At 41.0% G+C, this 14,006-nt stretch overlaps 1 protein-coding gene across 8 annotated transcripts in view; it reads right to left on the bottom strand.

The window, feature by feature from the left end:
- GRIN2B (glutamate ionotropic receptor NMDA type subunit 2B) overlaps window positions 1–14,006 on the bottom strand; it is a 505,856-nt gene that overhangs the window by 431,476 nt on the left and 60,374 nt on the right. For all 8 annotated transcript variants that reach the window (XM_049102486.1, XM_049102484.1, XM_049102490.1 and 5 more), the window contains one exon: window positions 2,023–2,226. The gene's annotated coding sequence lies outside the window, so the exon portion shown is untranslated. The remainder of the gene's footprint in view (window positions 1–2,022; window positions 2,227–14,006) is intronic.

Genomic DNA, 14,006 nt, shown 5'->3' with positions numbered 1-14,006 from the left:
GGAGACTCCGGCGGAGGCAGCTTCCCACGTCACGTGGCGGGGGGAGTGGGGTAGGAAGGGGGGAAAGGCTCGAGCCGAGCCCGTGGCGCCTCCTGCCGGCCGCAGTGGGGCACGGCAGCGAGGCGGGCGGCGGAGGGGTGCGGGGGGCGAGGCCGGGGCCCCGGGGCGGCCGCGCTCCGCTGCAGAACGCGCCTCCGCCGCCGACTGGCGCCCCCCGAGTCCGCCCCACCCGGAGCCGCCTTCCTGCCTTCAGGGAGCTTGAGCTCCAGCCCGAGCCCGCGAGGCCGGCGGGGAAACACCGGGAAACAGGGAAGGGCGCGTGTAATTAAGGCTGAACTGCGTGGTCCGCAGGGTGGGTGTTTGGCGGGTTTTGATTAAAGCAGATCCTGTTCCTGAAAGACCTTGAGTAGAGACGATGATGAGACACGTCAATAATCCTTATGTGAAGCTACATTTCATGGCATTCACAAGCCCACCCTCTTGCAAAGCGCAGACATGCATTCGTTTCTCTCCCTCTTAAACTGTTTTCTGTTTTAACAGCACTTAGGGTGGCCGGGGTGGCTCAGTGGTTGAGCGCCTGCCTTTGGCTCAGGTTGTGATCCCGGGGTGCTGGGATCCAGCCCTGCCCCGCAGGGAGCCTGCTTCTCCCTCTGCCTGTGTCTCCGCCTCTCTCTGTGTGTCTCTCGTGAATAAATAAATGCAATCTTAAAAAATAATAATAGCACTTATCACCACCCGTAATATTATTTTTAATATTAATGTCATCGTGTATGCATCATTTTTATTCTGATCCGTTGTCTCTTCAAAGACCCGGAATATTCCAGTGGTGGAGCATTTTCATATGGGCTATAGCATGAGCTTCTCGCCAATGTTCCTGAGAAGCAGCCATCTAAACACACAGATAAGACACTCCCGTGTGAAGAAGTTACATTTCGTAATTTGGAGCTTTGATCTATGTAGACGACACCAGATGCGTATTGCAGTCCCATAGACCAGACAGTAGTCATAATATATCTCAACTAATTCTTTCATGTTTCCTAGCTTTCGTTAGGCTTAATCATTGCATCTAAGATTTTTAAAGGCACACACAGACGCATAAACATCATATGGAAACACAAATGCTGAAATTATTCTTTCTCAGTAATGGTATTGCTGTTTTTCTTTTTTTAAAAAAAAAAAGTGGGTTTTTTTTTGTTGTTGTTTTCATGAGAGACAGAAAGAGAGAGAGGTAAAGACATCGGTAGAAGGAGAGGCAGGCTCCCTGTGGGACTCGATCCCAGGACCTAGGAATCACGTCCTGAGCCAAGGTAGATGCTCAACCACCAAGCCACCCAGATACCCTGTATTGCTGTTTTTCTAAGACAGGATAGGGCTGATCTTCCACCTCTTTGGAGAACTGCAGAACCACTCCAGAGTGGCCTTGCCCCTTGATACACAACAGCCAACCCAAACCCCTCTATGTGCAGATTTCCAGTTAGAACATGGATTTCAGGAGCGGTGTAAGATGCAGAGCCAGGACCCCATGGGGCTCTCCTGAAACACTTCCTTGATTCTCCCAGGAATGCCATTACCTTGGGAGTAAGACCCAAACCTACTCAAGGATTGACCTTTGACCTACTTTAAAAAGCATCAGTGACAAAAAAGCAAAACAAAACAAAACAAAAAAATCCTTCAGAGCCCACCTTCCCCTTCCTATCCCAATCCCCTTCACCGAAATTGGTTCCTTCCCTATTTTCTGTCTTTCCCTTTCTGGACCCAGTAATTCCATTCCAGCCTATTCAGTTCTGCAAGCATACAGGGAAGAATGAATTCTCAGACTGCCTCTCCCTAATAAAGTCTACCCTCCTCTTCAATTTCTAGCTCAAGTCCCACCTCATCTGAGGATGTTTTCAGTCAACCAAGCCTGAGTTTGATTTCTATAACAACTGCAAGAGGTTTTAAATGAGGTATGGCACCTCACCACCATCTCCCCGACTCCCATTGCATTTGGAAATGTGTAGAGGAATTTGTATGATCACTTACCAGATTACTAGGTGATGCTATTGACATGTGTGATGCAGGCACCAGAGACACTACACACACCAAATTGGTCATTTGGTCTTGCATTATGAAGAACTGGCCCCAAAGGAAAATGATATGTCCATAAGCTATTTATGTTGAACCGTATGAGACTACTGGTACTCAATCAGATGAAACTGCCAATCACATGAAATAACCACGATTGACCTATAATAAAAAGGCAATTCCATAAGGCTAAACTTAAAATTGTGTACTTCTGTATATCTCCTGTCTTTCTAATTACTTAACTACTTGAAGAGATAGATCAGCATCTGCATTATCCATATATTCCCCGCACTTTGACTGTTGGTTAGCAACCTCAGGAGTTCCCCTGGCAAAATTCTAAAATTGGTCCCTGTACACAGAGAGCAAGGAATGGCTGACAAAAGAGACCGACCACTCCAGATTGGTAGGTGGCAGTTTTAATAAGCAACACAACTTAACCGACGAGGCTTGCCTCGAGCAGCCGCAAGTGGATCTCAATACCTGCCCACAAGAATCTTAAGAGTTTATATAGAGGCCTTAATGGGGTTCAGTCATGTATACAGTCCAGATGGTCTCCACCCATTCATATCTCAAAGCTGTGTCCTTGAAGTGGCTCCTAGAGTGAGAACAATGGGTAGAATGTACATTCCAAGGACAGGGCAGGGAGTAAGAAGCTTCCGATTGCCCAGATCCAGCCTGTGGGTCAACTGGCAATCACCTCCTCTCAGTGACCTCCTGTAACTGTGGCACATTTTCAGACATGCAGTGGGGCCTCAATAAATATTAGTTTTGGGGTGTTTTTTATGACTATTAGAAACCACATTCCCAAGCAGTCTTGCTGACTCTGGAAGAGCTAATTCCAGGAACCATGCAGCTTGTGAGTGGAAGGTGGAATTTTTTTTCCATTGTCCATTGTCCATTCAATGAGAGAAGACCTCTCTCCGTCTTTCTCAGAGTCCCTGTCACTCACTTGCACTTCTCATGATGGACCTTTGCCTCCAAGGAATACAAGCCTTTCAATAAAACTGTTTTCAAGGATCACCCAGATTCATTTAAATTTGAAACACTATTTCTCAACATTGCAAATATGCATTTCCTAACTCCTAGTTAGGAAGCACAAAAAGCAATGTTCTAAAAAGACAAGATGTCGGATTATATTTCATGGCATCGTTTATTGAAGGAAAAGCTCTTGCCTGAGGCTGCTAATCACACTGGTGGAGGTACTCGGCCAGCTTTCGTGACCAGAAGAGAGAATCCCAAGATATGGGATTGCTCTTGTCCATGGCCCAATCAGCAGATGCAAAGCCCATGCCTCACCCAGAAAAAAAAAAAAAAAAAAAGAAGAAAGAAAAAAAGCAGAAGGAGAGGGAAGTATATTTATCTCACAATATCTTTCATATCAAGCACTTGTACCACAGGGTAGGGCTTGAAGTTTGCAATTTGGGGTTCCTCTTTAAAGAAAAGAGTAGAATATTTTTTAAAGATTTTATTTATTTATTCATGAGAGACACACAGAGAAGCACAGAGACATAGGCAGAGGGAGAAGCAGGCTCCCTGTGGGGAGCCCAATGCAGGACTCGATTCCAGGACCCCAGGATCACGCCCTGAGCCAAAGGCAGATGCTCAACCACTGAGCCACCCAGATGTCCCAAGAATAGAAATTTTTATGTGAAAGTGAATATTTACCTAAAATGAGAAAACAAAAATTATTTCATTGCCAAAAGCCACAAAAATTTGTAATTAAATAATAATTTCATTTAGTTATTGCCTGAATGTTCTGTAATACTTGTTTTCTATATTGTTTTACTTCATACTCATTATGATCTATAATATCATTTCTATGGAAATAACAGAAAGAATCGACTCTAACCTTTACCATGGTGGCTCAAAAACTATTTTTCATTATTAATCATTTACAAAAAATTCTTATTGGCAGTAGTACAATTGTGGTTTTTAGAATTGCTGTCAAATTAAGGAAAACTTTCTTAAAATTCTTCTATATATAAGTTATAAAGTTTCAGGGATTTCAGGTTTTCTTATACACTGATTATTATTAAAAATCCCTTGAATTGATGACATTCATTAACCTGTTTGCAGTGTATTACAAGTTTTGCGTTATCCTCATCAATGTTAGCATTTTGTCTTACACCAGCCAGAAATTTAAATCTTTTTCCAGTGTGTTCATTTGGTTTACTCCTCTTATATAACTGGATTATCAAACAATCCAGGAGCCTATTCATTATCCAAAATTTCTCTTTTCTTCTTAAAGAATTACAGTTTGGGTCTGATTGGAAAAAAAAAGTTCCAATTTCCTTTTTTTTTAAGATTATATTTATTTATTCATGAGGGACATACAGAGAGTGGCAGAGACATAGACAGAGGGAGAAACTTCAAGCTCTACCCTGTGGTACAAGTGCTTGATATGAAAGATATTGTGAAATAAATATACTTCCCTCTCCTCCTGCTTTTTTTTTCTTCCTTTTTTTTTTTTTTTTTTCTGGGCGAGGCATGGGCTTTGCATCTGCTGATTGGGCCATGGACAAGAGCAATCCCATCTCTTGGGATTCTCTCTTCTGGTCATGAAAGCTGGCCGAGTACCTCCACCAGTGTGATTAGTCCTCCAATGCAGGACTCAATCCCAGGACCCCAGGATTAGGACCTGAGCCAAAGGCAGACGCTCAACCACTGAGCCACCCAGGTGTCCCTGCAACTTGCTTCTTACTATCAGGTTGATTTCTATTGATGTCAATGCTAATCATTGTCTTTTTATATTTCATATGCATTAATTATTATGTGAATTTTCTCTTTGTTCTTCAATAAATAAATGTATATAATAAAAGAAAGAACTCTTCAAGTATGACGCAAACAGCAGTCTGTAATTTCTCACTTGTTTTATTAAAATATCCCAAAATGTCTTTCCAAACTGCAGGTAAAGTGGCATACTCAAGCTTTATCAACTCTTCGAAGAAACTTTTTAAAAACCTATGTTTGGGGGCAGCCCAGGTGGCTCAGGGGGTTAGCGCCACCTTCAGCCCAGGGTGGGATCGTGGAGACCCAGGGTCAAGTCCCATGTCAGGCTCCCTGCGTGAGCCTGCTTCTCCCTCTGCCTGTGTCTCTGCCTCTCATTCTCTCTCTCTCTCCCTCTCTCTCTCTCTCTCTCTCTGTCTGTGTCTCTCATGAATAAATAAATAAAATCTTTAAAAAAAAAAAAAAAACCTATGTTTGGATTTCCCTTCCCACGTTACAAAGCTTGAGCAGTTTTCCAAGGGGAAGCATTACACTTTGATTCTTTAAAGAAAATTCTAAGTTGTCCAATATTCTATTTGTCAGACAAATCTGAAAGGGGGAAAAAAGAATTACAAATACAAAAGCATTCTATCACTTCTGGGAAGCTGGAGGCAGCTTCTTTTCCAACTAGAATAAGGGGACGACCCACTGAGCACATGTTCTCTGAGATGCCCATGTGACAGTGATGGATGAGGAGGCACAAAGGGCGGATAGGGTTTACCTGGAAGCTTCTCCTTCATTGAGAAGATGGGCAATGGTTTAACCCTCTAGGAAACTGATTGCAAGCCGCATAAATATATCTCACTAAACCCAAATTAAATTATTTCCAACCCAATTTCCACTTAGCTTCATCTCAGACATGTTCACCACCACTCCAATGACAACCCAATGTGAGAAGAAATCAGACAGAGAAAGTTGGAGTGGAAAGAGACAGCAATCTTAAATGATTGCAATTAAAATATGCTACTTTCGCAAATTTTACTAAAACATTTGGACACATGATTAGGGCCTCTCCTACAGCCTTAGAAGAAAGGGCCCCAAGTGAGGGGCTGGGAATCTGAAGCTGCATTAGCTTCAAAGTCAGTCTGCCTCTGCTCGTTACCTCATGTAAAATAGGCTGCCTGGTTTCTAGAGAAAATATTCGAATTTTATCTTTGAAAAAATAATTTGTTAAAGGCTCAGTTGACAACATGCATATTAATGCCTTCTGCTGAATCTGATCCATCCCCTTTTGCTTGCAATTCCTGGAGTATACAAGAGACACACAGCATTCAATGTTAATACTCTCACAAGCATACTAAGGTACTGATGCTACCATCATTACTCTTTTAAAAGAATCTCTATTTTGTTCTTATCATAATGACATTATTTAAGCCAGGAAATTTTTTTTCAAAGGGATATAGTTAAACAACCTGCGTCCCCTCCCCTCTTGCCTGAAGACCTGCCTGTCCAACAATTGAAAAAGTCTTTGTTATCCACTGCATTTTACTGAGCCCGTTGTATACATTGGAACAATACACTTCTACGTGTTCACATTGTATACTTAGAGAAACATTTCTTTAATACGTCCCTAAATGGTCCCTTTTCTTTTCCAAAATATACAGTGGGGGTGGAAGGGAGGAGAGAGAGAAGACAGGAATAAGTAAGTCCAGAGAGAAGAATGAGTGAATCTAGAAAGTGGATGTAAGTTGTGACGTGATAGCAAGTTCTCTGTGATAAAGAGAAGAATTTGCGTGGTGTTATTTCTAGCATCACTCAACTCCTGCAAGAACACACCCTGAGTGGAAATAACCCCCAATTAAGCACAGTTAGAGTTGGCACTGCCTTATTGGGTTTTTTTCCTCCTCCAACATAGCAAGGATATGACAACACTTTTTCTGACCTACCTGTTGTTTTTTATTTTTTTGGATTTTTTAAAGATCCTTTAGAATCTTGATGTTATCTACCTGAAAAGGTTTTATTTTTCTTTTCTTTTTTCTCATCTAAATACTTTAGGGGGAAGAAATGGCCTCTAGTCTCACTATTATGATGTAGAGAAGATGCACTCCTGGTGTTTCACTATCAGACTAATCAAGCTTCTTGAGAAATGTGCCCCAATTTCCTTTACTACAGACAATATGGATGAGAGGCACCATCTCTATCTGAAGGCATTCTAAAATATCTTATTACTAGAGGCAGTCAGATAATGATGCAAATGATAAAACAAAATGGAGATAAATTTTCTTTCTCCTCTCACAGGTTCCTTTCTCTCTCATCACTTCCCTTCTCTGAATTTTCTTAGGGTTTTTCTTTGTAAGCCATGTACCCAGTCCCCCAGTGTTGTTTTTCCATCTTAGAATCTGCCTTGTTCTGTGTGGGCCTTTGTTCCTGAGCAGTCACTGTCATCATCCTCCAGGGAGATCCCACCTCTTCTCCATACCCCTTCAGAGTCCTTTAATCTTCCAGAGAAGCTTTTATTGATTGTGACTTCTACTCACTTCTTATGGTCCCTCTGCTCTCATCACCTGGTACCCTTCCCATTCACAGCCAAGGGATCTTTTTTTAAAAAAAATTATTTATTCATGAGAGACACAGAGAGGCAGAGACATAGGCAGAGGGAGAAGCAGGCTTCCTGCAGGGAGCCCCATGTGGGACTCCATCCCAGGACCCCAGGATCACGACCTGAGCCAAAGGCAGACTCTCAACTGCTGAGCCACCCAAGCATCCCTTCACAGCCAAGGGATCTTATGTAGAGCTCAGTTAAAGGAAATAAAGACAAAGCGTAGGAGATGTCCTGCCCTAAGTAAGGGAAAGCAGAGCCAGCAGGAGACGGGCAGGCTGTCATGAGAACACAGAGTCACAGAGGTGTTTGACAATCATGTGTGGAGACATTGTTCCACAAAATGAATATGAAATTGTGTGAATTAAACTGGATTCCAGTTTACAAACACACACACACACAGCACACATGCACATGCACGCTAGCACTCTAAAAAAATTCTGAGGTGCCAATCTGAGGCAAGGGGTGGTTACTCCTCACACGTCCCAAATCTATACATCACCCTGAACAGTATATAAAGTAAGATCTACCTAGGCAGGAGTATGAACCATTTTGTTTACCATAATACTCCCAAAACCCAGCACCATGCCTGAACGAATAAATAAATAAATAACTTCTAAGCAGACCCCAAGAATAGAGTCAGTAAGTATTCGAAGAAGGATTTTCTCTATCTTTAAAGGAGCTGCATCACCATGACTCTGCTTGAACACTCAACCGGATCCCCGCTAGTGGAGTTTATTTCAAACTCCTTCTTCACACACTGGTTCCTTCAGAGTCTGGCCCCAACTTCCCTCTCTCTTGTGGCTCATCATCACATGCACTCATTTTTCATTTCGTTTTTAAATTGAGATTTATTTTCTTTGTAGCTTTAGATTTTAGTTTTATCAAAGTTGTGTGAGCAAGGTGTAAAATAATAAGTTGTTCAACAGCAGTCCTCTAACCTCCAACCACCACCTCCCCTCCATAAAAGCCACCACTTCCAGCTCTCTCTTTAAAAAGAAGAAGAAGAAGGAGGAGGAGGAGGAGGAGGAGGAGGAGGAGGAGGAGGAGGAGAAGGAGGAGAAGGAGGAGAAGGAGGAGAAAGAAGAAGAAGAAGGAGAAAGAAGAAGAAGAAGAAGAAGAAGAAGAAGAAGAAGAAGAAGAAGAAGAAGAAGAAGAAGAAGAAGAAGAAGAAGAAGGGGAAGGGGAAGGGGAAGGGGAAGGGGAAGGGGAAGGGGAAGGGGAAGGGGAAGGGGAAGGGGAAGGAGAAGAAGACAGCTTCTTGCCCAGCGTGGAGCCCAGCACCGCATTTGAACTCAGGACCCTGACCTGAGATCAAGGCCCCAATGCTTAACCTATTGAGATATATAGGCATCCTTCAGAGATTTTCATTCAAATGCTGGCACTCACCCTTACTGCTCAAAATGACACCCTTATATTGCTACTCTTCATTGTCTATTGACATACTACTATGGAAGATAAGAGTTCGTCTCTCACAAATAAAAGCAAAAACTAATGTACCACATATATGCACTTTTCCTTCCCTCATATCCTCCAATATGATAGATCATAATTACACTTAAATCAATATTCAGGGGATCCTTGGGTGGCTCACTGGTTTAGCGCCTGCCTTCCACCCAGGGCGTGATCCTGGAGTCCCGGAATCGAGTCCCATATAGGGCTCCTTGCATGGAGCCTGCTTCTCCCTCTGCCTCTGTCTCTTTCTCTCTCTGTGTGTCTCTTATGAATAAATAAATAAAATCTTAATAAAACGAAAAAATCTATATTCAGAGTCTACAGTTGTTCCATAAATGTCCCTTATTAGGTTTAGTTACCTTGTCTCTTAAGTCTCCTTTACTCTAGAATAGTTCCTCCATCTTATTTTGTCTTTCACGATATTGACATTTTTGGGGAGATTGGGCCAGTTATCTAATAGAATATTTCACAATCTGGAATTGTCTGATTCCTTTCTTCGTGAATAAATTAAGGATAAACATTTCTGGCAAGGTAACATTGGGAACTTCTCCAATGCATTAAATTATCAGGAGTCCCATTATTAGCGATGGCAAATTTGATCATTCATTTGGGGGTGCCTACCAGCTCTCCCAAATTGTAAAGGTGTATTTTCTCTTTGTAATTACTAAGTAATCCATTGGATGATAATTTGACACTGTACTCCCATGTTCCTGTTTCCTAATAACTTAAGGATAGAGTATTAAAAAGAAATCTTAAACTCTGAATAGGCTGTTTGCTATTGGTAAGTGGTGTTAGTGCAGGAATTATGGACAGAAATAAAATATTGTATATGTAAGCTCAGTTCACTAAAAGGACCTAAAAGCAATGACTTTCCAGTAACAATGAACACACTTGACATCCAGATCCTTGTTTCTAATTGCCATTCTCCAGGAAAAGGAACCAGGAATCCTCGGAGAAATAGCTGGTTCTGGGTGGAGTCAGGGAAAATACAAGGTGAGCCCAGAACATCTTGTTTGGCATGAAAGCAAGGAAGTGATCTAAAACTAATGAGGATATGTCAAAAGGACATATGATCCAGCTTAAAGGATCTCCCACTGGCCAAATTTGGGACTATTTTAGCGTGAAAAGGAATAATAATCGTATTGATTATGAGACATTAAATAAAAAAAGACTCCATTAGTCCGCCGGGACACTCGAAAGAAGTGGTTGTGGTGAGAGGGAAGAAAGCTCTTCTTTACAAATATTCTAGTTAATAAATGCTAAAGAAATAATAGAGGATCACATTTTACCATCTCCAATGTAACAAATGATCATCAGTGAATACTAATAAATGCTTTTTTGATGATGATTTTTGGCAAGCCACAATTATTCAATGTGCTTTTTCTCAACCTGTAAAAATTAGTATTGTTTTTATTTTATTTTTTAAAGATTTATTTATTTATGATAGACAAAGAGAGAGAGAGAGAGGCAGAGACACAGGCAGAGGGAGAAGCAGGCTCCATGCCGGGAGCCTGACGTGGGACTCGATCCCAGGACTCCAGGATCGTGCTCTGGGCCAAAGGCAGGCGCTTAAACCGCTGAGCCACCCAGGGATCCCCAGTATTGTTTTTAAAACTTCAAAATGTATATCCTCTAACATCTTATATACACTCCTTCCTCAGCATCCGTGTTTATTACATTCCATAAACCTTTCCTAATTTCATTCTTTGCAAATTTTTTTCTTTAATCCATTGGCAGACTGCTGTGAGCACTGATTCATATATAATTTAGTGACTCTGTAGAGAAAAATCCTCTAGCCTCTGTTTAGGAGCAATACCTAAATTTCTTCCTTTTTGAACAAAAACACATGGTAAGTTTCTTTTTATGAAATGCTAAAACAAATCTAAGTTAGTTAGTCGGTTTGGTCCAGATTTTAAAATACTAATTCCAAAAACATTAATAACTAAACACAGACTATGTGTAAATCAGGATGCTAAGCACTGTGGGAAAAACTAGAATAAGCAAAACACATCCCTGCCCCCCAAGAAACTTAAAGAAAGGAAAATAGTATGTAAGCAAAGAAATAATAAATGCAGAACTATTTAACCGTTATAATAGAGGTAGAAATAAGATGCTAAGACCCCAGAAATCAGATCCATTTGTCGCAATAGAGTGCAGAGGAGCGCGTTAGTGGTCCCCATTCTTCCTCTCTTCCTATAACCACACCCTTTGCATGTAACTACTATGCAATGTCCTCTCACTGACCTTGGGCTTGGCAATGAAACTTCCTTTAACAAACAGAATGAGGAAAAATTGATGAGAATGTCAATTCTTTATGTAGGTCTCAAGAAGCCTGCATATTTTTGGTTGAGCTCTCAAACCAACCTCTTACAGTTTGCCACGAGAGGAACATGTCTAGGCTAACGTGCTTGTCCTAATAAGAACGAAGAGACAGGTAGAACAAAACTAGATACCCTAAATGAGCCCAGCCTACTTCAATCTTCAGCCAGCCATTAGATCTGTGAGAATAAGTGCTTGGTGTTTTAAGCCACTGTTTTAGTGTTGTATATGGTGCAGCAATTTTATGGCAATAACTACCTGATATACAGAGGTACAAAGGAACTCTTGCACCTCAGAAGATGTGGTATGAGTTCTGAACTTAGAAGGAGTAGGCTATTTTTTAGATGCAATTGACATATAACATTATATTAATTTCAAGTGTATAACATGACTTGATATTTGTATATGTTGTAAAATGGTCACCACAGTAAGTCCAGTTGACACGCATCACCACGCATAATTATGATCTTTTTCTAGTGATAAGAACTTTTAAGATCTACTCTCTTAGCAACTTTCAAGGCTACAATACAGTATTATTAACTATAATCACCAAGTAACTAGACCATTCCATGCTGAACAAAAAGCAGGATATCAGAGGCATATTCAAGTAATAGGAAGTGATGGAATTCAGAGCCAACGAGGAATGTAGTAAAAATGTGGAGGCAGTTTCTGGAGGCTCTTGAATTCCATATTAAAGAACCTTCACTTTTTTTTTTTATTTTATACTCTATGGTTCTGAGGAAGAGAGGAATTTGATCTGGCCTAGACTTTTGGAAAATAATATTAGCAACAATTTGGGCTAAATGCAATGGAGAAAAAGGAATCAAATTAAGAATGATTGATTCCCTGGTATGTACTGAGTACTTTACCTTAATTATCTCACATAATCTCTCAACAATCCTATGAAGTAGGATTATAGTAATTATAGGTATCCCTTTGTATAGATGAAGAAAAGACATTAATGATATTAAGTAACTTTCCCCAAATCCCATAGCTAGCAAGAGGTAAAGCTGGGGTTCAAGGTCAGGTTGTATGACAAGAAGGTCAGGCTGTATCCTCTCTCTATTGTGATCATTCTGCTTCCTAAATTTTGGATGCAGGCAGACAAATTAGGAGGCTATTGCTATACTCTAGGCAGTCGTAATGAATTATGACAGTGACAATAAGAAAAGAGAAGTGGGGATATATTTTAAAGAAAGTATACAATTGTATTTATTTATTTATATTGCCAAAATAAAACCACCAGGATATAGCAACTGGCTGAATATGGCCAGTGACTGAGCATGAAAAGAAGATTCCACATTTTTGAACATGATTAGCTGAAGTGTTGTGATGCCACTAAGATAGGAGACAGAGGAAAAGCAGATTCGGTGGTAAGAAACCAGACGCTAGAGTTATCACTTTAGAAAGCTTTCTGACTAGTGATCATATTAATAATAACTCACTGAGCACTGTTCTTAGTGCTTTGCATTAAGCAATTCATCCATCCATACAACAACCCTATGAAGTAGGTGCTATCATTATCCTATATTATTGCTAAGAAACCTGAGGAAGTGAGATGTTCAAGAACTAGCAATGATGCTTGGATGGAAACACAGGCAATCAGGCTCTGAGGCCACACTCTTGACAACCACATTCTTGAATCAGTTAGTGACAGTTCCTTCCAACGTGCCAGACCCCAATCCCCAAGCACTGTTCATCAGGATAGTCAAGGTTATGCTGAAGTGAAGAGCCCTAAAACAGATGCTTGACACAAGAAAAGATTACTTCTCGCACTCTCAAAATCCTGCAGATTCAAGCCAACCTTCCAGGCATAGTTCTCCGTGTGTCGAGAAAACATTCCTTGTTGCCTCAATCTTAGGTCACTTCCACAGCAACATGTGCTACCAAGATAGCAGCCAGAAGGAAGGAGAGGGATTGCATTTCTTGAACTCACAGTTAAATGTTTTGTCCTAAAAAAAGAGATCCATCTCATTCCTGCCCACAACCCACCAGTCAGAACTAGTCCCATGGCTAAGCCAAACTTCGTGGGGGCAGGGACAATTCTATCTAGTGCAATTTTATCCACAGGGAGTGAAGACATAAATATTGTTGCACAGCAGCAATACCGACTTCCTCAACTAAATAGCTTTTTGTAACATAGCATGTAACCAGGTATTCAGATCTTAAAAGTCAGGGTGAAAGCACTAATTTGAGATGTATTTGGATAAGCATATGTATATGTATAGATCCTAATTTCTACCCTCCTTCTCAGAATCCCAGCCCTGTTCCCTGTCTACACTCTCCCATTCCTGTCCAAGGAGATTGAAAAGATCCAATGACATAATCCATATGCTCTGCAAACTTTATTTTTTTAAAAGATTTTATTTATTTATACATAAAGACAGAGAGAGAAGCAGAGACATAGGCAGAGGGAGAAGCTGACTCCCTGCAGGAAGCCTGATGCAGGACTCAATCCCAGGACCTCGGGAACTTGATCTGAGCCAAAGACAGACATTCAACCACTGAGCTACCTGGGCGCCCCTGCTTCGCAACTTTTAAATCCCAACATGAATAGTATCATTCTATCTAATGAGAGGCTCTTTATTTACTGAACGCAGTTATCCAGCAGCCAGTCATCCAATAGTCAGGGAGCACCTAGACTAAAGGCATTCCACTAGACATTGTGGAAGATACAACATTATTTAATACTTATCCCTGCCCTCAAGAAGAACCCAGTCTGTGTCCATGCAATGCTAATAAACATAAGCTAAGCAGCAGAAATCACTTCTCATAGGGAACACTATTCTAGAGATCAGTGAAGAAAGAAATGTGGAATGTTTTGAGATGGCCTTCTGAGAGTATCTTAACAGTTAAGGTGGTT

This window comes from Canis lupus, chromosome 27, assembly GCF_003254725.2.
Source record: "Canis lupus dingo isolate Sandy chromosome 27, ASM325472v2, whole genome shotgun sequence".
NCBI lineage: Eukaryota > Metazoa > Chordata > Mammalia > Carnivora > Canidae > Canis > Canis lupus.
Note: the sequence above shows the minus strand (reverse complement) of the source record. Positions and strands in the feature narration are given on the sequence as shown.